Source organism: Pan paniscus, chromosome 17 (assembly GCF_029289425.2).
Source record: "Pan paniscus chromosome 17, NHGRI_mPanPan1-v2.0_pri, whole genome shotgun sequence".
In the NCBI taxonomy this organism is placed as follows: domain Eukaryota; kingdom Metazoa; phylum Chordata; class Mammalia; order Primates; family Hominidae; genus Pan; species Pan paniscus.
The window spans coordinates 52,614,645-52,627,117 of record NC_073266.2 but is presented as its reverse complement, the minus strand read 5'-3'; positions in this window follow the sequence as shown (position 1 = coordinate 52,627,117).

The window sequence follows — 12,473 nt, the reverse complement described above, 5'->3', positions numbered from 1 at the left end:
ATATCCAGTCTGCTTTAATGTGAAAATATTTGCAAAATTATTGAATCAAGGGTAGAGAAATATAATGTTTGTTTTTCTCCTCCTTCAGATGTTCTTGATTTTTGTTTCTGTTTTTTTAATGATATGGATGACAGGTGTGAAATAATGTCAGCTCCAGGCATTACCAGTGATTAGTGAGTAAGGTTGCTCATTCAGTGAAGTCCAACTGCTTGAATTACTGTATCATACAACATCGGTCTACTTTATGATATTTATCAAGTGAGATAAGCCCATTGAAAGTCTCTTAACTATAAACAACTATTCAATAATAAAGGATAGAGAAAATGGCTTCTGATGCACAAAGGAAAGGAATCATTTTCTTTTCTTTTTATTTTTTATAGAAAACATTTTTTTTCATAGAGACGAGGTCTCAATATATTGCCCAGGATGGTCTTAAACTCCTGGGCTCAAGTGATCCTCCCATCTCAGCCTCCCAAAGTACTAGGATTACAGACATGAGACACCACGCCTGGCCAAATCATTTTCTCATTCAGCAAATGTTATGAAATATTTGTATATGTGAAACACTGAGAAGAAAAGTAGGGATTCAAATGAAGTAAAATATATACCCTTTCACCTCACTCATCACTGTAATTCCTAGAGTATAAATTCCATGAGGGGAAGGATTTTGTCTTCCATTGTTGTCTCTCCTGTATGGCCTAGCATTGTGTAGATATTTTGATGAATAAATGAATGAATATATAATACATATATACAAGAGGAAGTATTGATGCAAAAACTAGTGACAGTATTTGAAGCATTCAAAGAAATGGAGTATACAGGTAGGAACATTTTTAATAATATGCTTAGACTATTTTAATATGAACCCAGGATTTGTTTTTATCAGTTATGGTAAGATGACAGACACAGAGGCCATTGCCTTTACAAAAAGAGTTTTTTATTACTCACAATGTGTTCTATGGCTCTTCCATGATGTCACTAATTTAGCAGTTGTATTTTTTAGAGACAGATAATAGGATGTATTAACAGAGCATGACAGTGCTTATTTGTAGTATCCAAAACAGTAAACAAAGGCCTTAGTTACTGTTGTTTCTGTTTGCTGCTAATGTCAAAGAAAGCCTTTGAGGTTTCTCCTGACATTCATTCTTGTATTTATCATGTATAGAACAGAGTTAAAGCTTCAGGTAGGCTGTTATTATTGTTTTATTTTTTTCAGGTTAATCACAATGATAAATCATTTGACAGGGTCCCACCCCAACTCTTAATTCTGTCAGCCACTTCAGAAAGATCTTCCACTGGGATTCTGTTCTGTCTTAGGGATAATTCAACCATGATACATGGATACATTCTAAGAACTTTTTTTAAAAAAAGGCAATGCCTAAAAGCATGGCGTATGAGTAATAAAAAGAAAAACACATGTTCTCATAGTTTTGTGGGTAGGAACCTTGAGCATTTGGAGAGAAAGCATAAAAAAAAGCTGTAGGAATTAAGTGATAAAAGACACTCACCCCATTTCATTACACCTATTATATGTGATAAGGTGGATATGTTTAAAAATCTAATCTGTGGATATGTTTAATAATCTAATCTGGTTGCCTTGAGCTTGTATTATTTGCCTAAATTATTTTGTTGTAGCTATCATTATTAAAAGGAGATTTAGATTTTAATTGAATTCTTGATAGACAGTGAATTTATTGAATACTCATTGGGTTTCTGTTTGACAGTGTCTAATAAGAAATTTATTTCTTTTAATCTTTCTTGGCAACATAGTGGTAAACAAATAACTAATTTATATATTCCCCCAAATTACCTTAAAGCCCCCTAAATGCCAAATATACTTTTATTTTTAAATATCTTTCAGGTGGTACAATATAATTTGCTTATCTTTTTGGATATGTGTAGCTTTTAAAAGTTATTTTATATATATTATTTTATACATTATGTTTTTATGACTGGGATTATACTGCTGCAGGTAATACTTTTCTTATAAATGGCTACTTCTTATATTTAAAATATCCAGTTGAATACCTTCTTGTGGAACTTCCTTTATTTATAATCTACCAGTTTGAAATTGTAATCAAGTATACAGAGACAATAAATTGACTTTCATTACCGGTTATGGAAATGATTATCCAAAGGGAACTTTTGGGGCTAGCACCTTGGGGAGGAAGGGGCAAGTGAGTATGGACAGAGTAATATAATGATTAAAAGTTCGGATTCTGGAGAAAGCCTGGTTCAAATCTCTGCTCTCTTAATTCTTAGCTCTGTGACCTTGTACAAGTTTCTTAAACTCTGTATACCTCAGTTTCTTCTTCTGAAAAATAAGGATAATTATTGTGTCTACCTCATAACGTTGTAAGCATCAAGTGAATCAATACATTTAGAACAGTGCACAATAAATGTGTATTGTTATTTGTGGGAGGAGATATTGAGTCGGTGGATGTGTATTGTTATTTGTGGGAGGAGGTATTGAGTCGGTGGGGAGAATGCGGAGGCTAGAAGAAGGAATATTTCTGCAGGTTTGGATATGCCCAATGATAAGAACAATTTAGGGTCATTATTAAAAATAAACATTTCTAGGCCTTCAATCAGAACACCTGGGGAGGGGGTTTTATCTATTTTTTAGCAATTACCCCAGATGATTCTTAGTATCAATTAGTTTAGGAAACTGTGATATGGTAGACAGAGTACAGGCTTTAGGGTCAGACAGATGTGGATTCTGATCCATCCATTAAACAATTATGTGTAAATGTCTACATGTACCATTCTTTGGCTACAGCAGATACTAAATCTGATAAAAAATATTTCTACATTTATCCTTATAGACCTTATAGTATATACTGGGATTACCACTCTAAGGCACCAACCAGGGCCTCCCTGAGTGACTTTAATGGACTTATTTTTTATTTTTTTATTTTAGAGACATAGTCTTACTCTGTCAATCTGCTCAATTGATCCTCCTGCCTCAACTCCTGAGTAGCTGGGATGACAGGTGCCCATCTCCGAGCCTGGCTAATTTTTGTAATTTTTTTTTTTTTGTAGAGATGGGGTCTCACCATGTTGCCCTGGCTGTTATCAAGCTTCTGGGCTCAGCAGTCTGTCTGGCTTGGTCTCCCAAAGTGTTGGGATTACAGGTGTCAGCCACCATGCCCGGCCCATATTTACCAAATTTGTAATACCAAAAAGTATTTGACAGTGGTTTGAACTGGAGTTCAGTTTAATATAATTGGTGTCCTTATCTACTTCTAAGATCAAAATAGGAACAGAAACCCTGTTTTGTTTGTTTTTTAGTAAATGAATTAAAGAACACTAGTATTAAGATCAATGTAAGAGTGCTATTTAATTTAATACTGTGAAAAATAGACATTAAAGATAAAATACTATTTTCTTGGAATCTTTTGAGTATTGCAGTTTTTATCCTTTGATTTGCAGATTCTGGATATATCTCCCACTGGCTATGGTGGTTTTCTATTCTTTCTACTGTTGGTGCTCATGCATTAAGTACAGTATTAAAAAACATTAAAAACAAACATGCATTTTGGACATTGCTGTGGAGGAAATGAGATGTTCATTCTAGTGGCATTTTAGATAGCTGAAGCTTACCTCTTCAAGAGCCAGAGTTATCACATTTTTGCACATTCTAGTTATGTTGTACATTTCCATCTCTTTACAGAGTATATTGAACACTCTTAGGGCTATAATTTACTTTCACACAAAGTATGATTTTTGGAAATTATGGAAGTATGGAAATAAGGATACAAACTCACTTCTCATTTACTGTTCAACCTGAGGCAATCCACTTTCCTCTTACCATTCCACTTAAGTTGCATCCTTGAACATAATGACATCTCAATCCTTAGCCTTCCTGCATTTTAGCGTTTATCACTGCTGATAACTTGTCCATTTTTTTAGATTCTAGGGCACTATTTTTTCTCTACCTCTCCATCCACACCTTTGCCTTACAGCTGCCTCCTCTTTTCTGCTTACTTCCTTCTGAGGTCATCTTCAACACTCCTCTCTTTTCCATATATATTCCTTCTCTGGCAGTGATTTCATTCTTCCACTTATGCATAAACTGTCCCCAAATTTGTACTTCCAACCCTGACTTGTCTACCAAGCCCTAAATCTTAATATCCAATTTGTGTGAGCGTCTGTTCTGGACAATTCACCAATGCCTCAACATTCACACAGCCAAATCCAATTCGACTACCTTCCTCTATCTTAAATTTTATTATTAATCATGTTATTATTATGAATTATTAAAATAGAATAATTATCTTACTTTCTTAACTTTCCTTTTTGCCTCACACTGTCAAGACTAAGTAGAAATTTTAGGGCCAGTGTAAGGGACCAGAAAAATTGGCCATTCTTTAACTGTGGTCCTATTAAAGCATCATTTGAAATAACTCAAATTTATCTTCTTTTTCTTACTGCTGTTTCAATTCCGGTCTTCGCTGTCTTTCTTGTAATAGCTTTTCAGTCCTTGTCTCCTATCTCTCCTCTTATTCCAATGCATCTTTCAGATTGCTGCCAGAGTCTTAATATGAATTTGATTATGTAATCATGCTATTTTATAAATATTTGCTGCTTTGCCATGTCCACTGAATATAAGGTACATACCCTTGACATACCATCCAACATCTTCCTTCTTCTGACCCATACTCATGTACACCCCACATACTCAGGCACCAAAGGTGATATGCCATTTCTGTTATCCTATTTTGTCCAACTTCCTTGAATTTGCTCCGAATATTATTATTATTATTATTATTTTGAGACGGAGTCTAGCTCTGTCGTCCATGCTGGAGTGCAGTGGAGCGATCTCTGCTCACTGCAAGCTCCGCCTCCCGGGTTCACGCCGTTCTTCTGGCTCAGCATCCCAAGTAGCTGGAACTACAGGCACCTGCCACCACGCCCGGCTAATTTTTTTGTATTTTTCAGTGGAGACGGGGTTTCACCGTGTTAGCCAGGATTGTCTCGATCTCCTGACCTCATGATCCGCCCACCTCGGCCTCCCAAAGTGCTGGGATTACAGGCGTGAGCCACTGCACCGGGCCTATTATTTTTAATAATCTTTTTGCTTTTGGTTGAAATTTTCAGCATGCTTCAGGCCACATTATGTTATTTTCCTTGTGAAACCTTCCTCAGCTCCCTAGGAAGGGCCCTGCTATGATATGCTCCTCTTGACTTATTTATTTGAGACAGGGTCTCACTCTGTTGCCCAGGCTATGTGCAGTGGCCTGATCTCTGCTTACTGCAATCTCTGCCTCACCAACTCAAGCAATCCTCCCACCTCAGCCTCCAGAGTAGCTGGGACTACAGGCGTGAGACACCACACCCAGCTAATAAGTGTGTGTGTGTGTGTGTGTGTGTGTGTATATATATATATATTTGGTAGAAATGGGGTTTGCCGTGTTGCCCAGGCTGGTGTTGAACTCCTGGGATCCAATACCAAGCTCAAGGGATCCACCCATGTCTGCTTCCCAGAGTGCTGGGATTATAGGCGTGAGCCACTGCTCCTCTTAACTTATTTATGTTAGTCTTCTCAGGACCTGGCAAAGCACTTTGAGCACACTGTTAATTTCTTTTTAAAATTAAAATTACTCATATTTAGAAATTACCCTTAAAAGGAACTTTTCATTACCATTTAGTTCTTTATTTGTAAATCTCCTTTTTGATTTCTTAGAAAACCAAAGTAATATCATGGTCATAATCACTTTGACAAACATTTAAAAAATGTCTACACTGTTTACATACAATTGAGGTACAGAAAAATTTAATAATTGGTTCAATACTCATCAACTAAGTGAACTGTATAATAGAGCTAGAGTGATGTTTCCTGATTGTACTTCTTCAGTGCTGCGCTGCCATAGAGCCATCAGTGAGGACTAGCTGAGATTATGAGAGCCAACCAAGTCTTCAAGTCTCATTTGAAGTATGAGGTCATAACCTGACTCCTACTTGACACATTTCTAAGCTTAGTGGCTAATATAATTTTAAACAAGTCTCAAGTAAATTATTTGAAGTTAGACAAGTCTAGCCAATGTTTAAATAGCAACTGATTTCTCAGTATCCTAGGAAACTGCATCAAAAGTAGGGACTCAAAGACTCTTTAAATAGAGGGAATGTCAGGATCTCTTCAAGCTTCAAAATCAAGGGTACTATTAATTAACAGTTTGTGTGGGTAAGCATGACAACATAGCAGAGTAAAATTAAGAATATACACAAATGAATGCCTTTTGCTAAAGAACAAATCTAACCAAATTGAACAAAATAAAAAAGTAATTATCTTTCTAATCTAACTTGCCTACAATTTTACCATAATTTTTACTACTGTATATTAGTCTATAAAAGGACCCCATACTAGTAACATCCTACAGTTATAGTAAAATATATGATATTGAATGTCAATCTATTTCATAGGATAAATTTTTCTGTTTTTACAGAATTTACTTGTACAAAGAATGAATACATTAGCCTAAAAATCCTCACTAGTTCTTATAGTTATTTGAGTGCATTACTATTATTAGTATCTATGTTAATAATATATATAAGGCATTAGTATTATAAACAGTAAAAAATCACATATTAATCATGTTTATTAGACTGAAAAGTCATTAAGTGTGCAGGTAATAAGTGTTCCAGATTACTTAAGCATTTTTCAATATTTCATGTTCCCAAGATTCTTTTAGTTCTTTCTTCTCTCCTCTCTGGCTTGACAGGAAACTTGCTATTTTGTGTTATATTAACCTATTATTATGCATTAACAAGCAGGTGATAATTAGTGGTGGTATTGAAACTAATTGTAAAATGATTGAAACCATAAGATGACCTCTACTGCTTTAGAAGTAGTTTGACTGGAGCCAGTAAATAGATTTTTGTTTACCCTGCATTCCACAGTCCAAGAGTTCTGGTGGCAGTTCGGCGACTGTTTTTCGTCACAAAGACTGTTGCAGGATTCGAGACATTGCCCTAGAACATGCTGCCCCCTGTTGGCCATTTAAAGCAGGGCACGTTCAGAAGGATCCTAGCGGAGCCTGCAGTGTAATTTCTCATTCCCAGTAACACATAATTTCTGGACATAGAAATTTGGATTTTAAATGTCTAAAGGCTTTATCAAATATTTTAATTATAAATAAAAATTATATAACATCCTAAGGAACCAAATAATCTTGAATACTTTCTACAAAATACTTGAATATAAAGATGCTGTAGAAGAATAAATTTTATGGCCGGGTGCAGTGGCTCACTCCTGTAATCCCAGCACTTTGGTAGGCCGAGGCCGGCGGATCACCTGAGGTCAGGAGTTTGAGACCAGCCTAGCTAAGATAGTGATACCCCGTTTCTACCAAAAATACAAAAAATTAGCCGGGCGTGGTGGCGAGCACCTGTAATCCCAGCTACTCGGGAGGCTGAGGCAGGAGAATTGCTTGAACCTGGGAGATGGAGGTTGCAGTGAGCCGAGGTTGCACCATTGCACTCCAGCTTGGGCAACAAGAGCGAAACTCCGTCCAAACAAAAACAAAAAACAAACAAAAAAACCAAATTTTATTATAGCTACTTTTGAGTTATATGAACAGAGAAAGAAAATTAGCCCTGAAGAATTTGTTTACTAGAATTTTACAGTGAATCTCCTAAGGCTGAATTTCTCGTAAACTTATTTAGTCTTATAAATTCAGCATCACTTATTAAGTGATGGTGTATGTGAAAACTAAATAACTTTGGCCTAAATGAAAATGTTGGGTATTTAAAATGTCATTAATATACAAAATATTACTATGTCTTAATTTTTAAATACTTAATTAAATTCAAAAAATGTTTATTGAGCATCAATGAGCCAGGCACTGTACTAGGTTCTGTGAATACCACAGTACCAGTTGACCCTTGAACAACTTGGGGGTTAGGGGAACTCATACACCTACATATAGGTAAAAAATCTGCATATTGGCCAGACACAGTGGTTCACACCTGTAATCCCAGCACTCTGGGAGGCCGAAGTGGGGGTATTGCTTGAGTCCAGGAGCTCAGGACCAGCCTGGGCAACATAACAAAACCCCATCTCTACTAAAAATATAAAAAATTAGCCAGGCGTGGTGGCACACACCTGAGTCCCAGCTACTTGGGAGGCTGAGGTAGGAGAATCACCTGAGCCTCAGAGGTTGAGGCTGCAATGAGCTGAGATCACGCCACCACACTCCAGCCTGGGTGACAGAGAGAGAACCTGTCTCAAAAAAAAAAAAAAAGCATATAATTTTTTTTTTTTTTTTGAGACAGAATCTCACTCTGTTGTCCAGGCTGGAGTGCAGTGGCATACCATAGCTCACTGCAGGCTTGAACTCCTGGGCTCAAATGACCCCCCTGCCTCAGCTTCTGAGTAATTGGGATTATAGGTGTGCACCACCAGGCCAGACTAACATATACATATACATTTTTTGTGGGGAGAGTGATGGGGGAGTCTTGCTAAGTTGCTCAGGCTGGTCTTGATGCCTGGCCTCAAGTGCTCCTCATGCCTTGGCGTCAGCCTCCCAAAGTGCTGGGATTACAGGCATGAACCACAGTGCCCCAGCCCACAGTCGACTCCCCCCAAACTTAACTACTGATAGCCTACTGTTGGCTGCAAGCCTTGCCCATAACATAAACAGTTGATTAACATATATTTTGTATGTTATATGATTATATACTGTATTCTTATAATAAAGTAAGCTAGAGAAAAGAAAAGGGTGTTATTAAGAAAATCATAAGGAAGAGAAATATATTTACTATCCATTAAGTGGAAGTGGATCATCATAAAGGTCTTCAACCTTCTCATCTTCATGTTGAGTAGGCCGAGGAGTAGGAGGAAGTGGAGGGGTTGGTCTTGCTGTCTCAGGGATGGCAAAGGTTGAAGAAATCCACATATAAGCAGGCCCACAGAGTTCAAAAATTGTTTTTTGTTTAAGGGTCAACTGTAAATAAAAGACACATGGACTGGGCCTCTAGAATCCATCTAGGGTAAGAAAGAGACATCAAGAGTATTCTAGAACAACAAAAGTAGGTACAGTTTAGAGTGCTTGGGAAGAATTGAGGAAGAACTCTGAACCCCAACTTAGATTATGGAAAATAAAAAACAAACCAGATGTATTAGTCCATTTTCATGCTGCTATAAAGAACTGCCCAAGACTGGATAACTGATAAAGGAAAGAGGTCTAATTGACTCCCAGTTCTGCATGGCTGGGGAGGCCTCCAAGAAACTTAAAATCATGGAGGAAAGGGAAGCAAACACATCCTTTTTCACATGATGGCAGGAAGGAGAGGTGCCAAGCAAAGAGGAAAAAGACCCTTATAAAACCATCAGATCTCATGAGACTCACTCACTATCATGAGAACTGCATGGGGTAACCACCCCCATGTTTCAGTTACCTCCCACTGGGGCCCTCCCATGACATGTGGGGATTAATGGAACTACAATTCAAGATGAGATTTGGGTGGGGATATAGCTAAACCATATCACCAGATTAATGTAAATATTTTTTAATTGGTAAGCTACTTTATAGCTGACAAATACAGACTTAAATTTACATCTTCGACAATTTTTTTTTTTTTTTTTTTGAGATGGAGTCTTGCTCTGTTGCCTAGGCTGGAGTGCAGTGGCAGGATCTCGGCTCACTGCAACCTCTGCCTCCCGGGTTCAAGTGATTCTCCTGCCTCAGCCTCCTAAGTAGCTGGGACTACAAGCGCATACTACCACGCGTAGCTAATTTTTGTATTTTTAGTAGAGATGGGGTTTCACCATGTTGGGCAGGCTGGTCTCGATCTCCTGACCTCGTGATCCACCCACCTTGGTCCCCCAAAGTGCTGAGATTACAGGCATGAGCCACCGTGCCCAGCCCCACAAAAAATTTAAACTCCAATTTTATATTGTCAGATTTCCATCTAAAGAGTATGTTATTCATTGTAAAATTTCCTCTTCTCTTGAAGAGAAAACTTAACTTCAGAAAAATTGTGAATTCTTTTCATGGTTTAGATGTAAATAATTTAACTTAATAACTAAAGCTTAGACAGAAATGACTAGCAGTTATAAAAGTGTGTATGTTTATAATCTCTCTGGACTTAATAGTCAGTGTTTCAGGAATGATCATGTTTACTTTTTGTGGTCACTTACCAATATTATAATTATGCTGTCCCCCATCTTATAATTTAGGTTAATGTTTTGTAAAGACTTCTTCTCTAAATAGATTTTGTGTGTTTGTTTGTTTTGAGACAGAGTCTCACTCTGTCACCCAGGCTGGATTACAGTGGAGTGATCTTGGCTCACTGCAACCTCCACCTCCCGGGTTCAAGCGATTCTCATGCCTCAGCCTCCCGAGCAGCTGGGATTACAGGCATGTGCCACCACATCTGGCTAATTTTTGTATTTTTTGTAGAGACATGGTTCTGCCATGTTGGCCAAATTGGTCTTGAACTCCTGGCCTCAAGGGATCTGCCTTCCTTGGCTTCCCAAAGTGCTGGCAAGGCAGAAGAATAGGGTCTGGAGGCAGAGAACCTAAGGCCAATTCACACTGACTTCCTAGAAGTAAAGCAAAAGGAAAGGACCAGAGGCTATTCCCTTTGTATTGCCCCTGCTTTTCTGCCTGGCAGATGAAAAATTGAAAGTACCTCTGATTGGTCCCCTCATGCAACCAATCAGGCTGGTAGTGGGCCAAGTCTTCATTTGCATAGGAGTATAACTTTGTAACTTCACTTAAGCCTCTGATTGGTTGCTTTCCAAAACCAATCAGACGTTTGCATAGGATGTAACTCTGTAACTTCACTTCAGCCTTTGATTGGCTGCTTTCTACAACCACTAGGACTGATTCATTTACATAGGGTGTACATCAAGTCACCAATAGGAAATTTCTACAGGGTATTTAAGCCCCAGAAAATTATTTAACTGGGGCTCTTAAGCCCGTATGCTCAGGCCCATTCCTGCCCTGTGGAGTGTACTTTTGTTTTCAATAAATCTCTGCTTTTGTTGATTCATTCTTTCCTTGCTTTGTTTGTGCATTTTGTCCAATTCTTTGTTCAAGACGCCAAGAACCTGGACACCCTCCACCAGTAACACTGGGATTACAGGCATGAGCCAGGGCTCCTGGCCTCTAAGTCAATTTTTATTTCTGTAGGTCTATAAGTTTTGGGAATACAGTTCCCTCCTGCTTTTAAATTGTGTATTTAAAATGAAAGGAAAAGTTGCCAGTTTGGAATGAATAAAATAAATAAATAAATAAATAAATGAACAAATAAGCACACACACACAGAGTACACACATATAATGAATGACCTGCTGGAATATTTTTCTCAAACTTTAGTTACTCCTGTAATGAACTGCAGATCTTTGATATTTTTCTACTATTCACCTGTCTACTGCAAAGCCTTTTTCTCATCTCCTACAATTGCTTACCTTCATTGTTATCTTTTTCTTATGTTTTATGTTCCTTTAATATAGTATGGCATTGCTAGGTCTCAGAATTTTATATGGTTCAATTGTTAATACCTTTAAGATTTGCAAAAAATTATACGATGTTCATGTTTTATTTTATTTTACTTTACCATTATTAGTTTTTTAGACAAGGCCTGGCTCTGTCACCCAGAGTGTAGTGGCACAATCATGGCTCACTGCAGCTTTCGCCTTCTGGGCTCAAGGATTCTCCTGCTTCAGCCTCCCAAGTATCTGGGATTGAAGGTATGTGCCACCACACCTGGCTAATTTTTGTATTTTTTGTAGAGTCGGAGACTTGACATGTTGCCCAGACTGGTCTTGAACTCCGGGGCTCAAGCAATCTTTCCACCTCAACTTCCCAAAGTGCTGGGATTATGGCATGAGCCACTGTGCCCAGCCCATTGTTCGTATTTTAAAGTAAATTTTAACTAATTTCTTAGACAGCTGAATGGGAAGTCATCTTTCAGCATTTTAATCCAGGGGCTTTTTGTAGTATCTTAAGTCTCCTGGTCTCTGATTAGAAGGTGTTTTCCAGAATATTTTCAGTCTAAAAAAGAATCTCTTGGGATATTTTTTAGTGGAGGTTAAAATGAATAAAATAATATTTTCTCATCTGCTTAAATGTTGTTGTAATCCAATTTTTGAACAGATAAATTTTTTAATGGTTCAAAAAATTGCAAAAGGTATAAGATGAAAAATTGTAATTACCTATTCATTTCCCACTTACCTGCCTACCCTCTGGATAGCCAGCATAATTGGTTTATTATAAGTCATTCCAGAGTTTCTTTATGTCTGCAGAAGCAATGAAAAAATACGTTTCCTTATTTTACCCCTTTTACTCAAAAGGTAGCATACTATACACCCGGTTTTCACTTTGCTTTTTAGAAAGCTAATAATATACCTAAAGATCTTTCCATATTATTTACTTAAAGAGCTTTCTCAGTTTTTTTACAATTGCCTAATATTCTATAACATATAATTTATTAAACCATAATTTATTCAATCAGCCTCCTAGTGA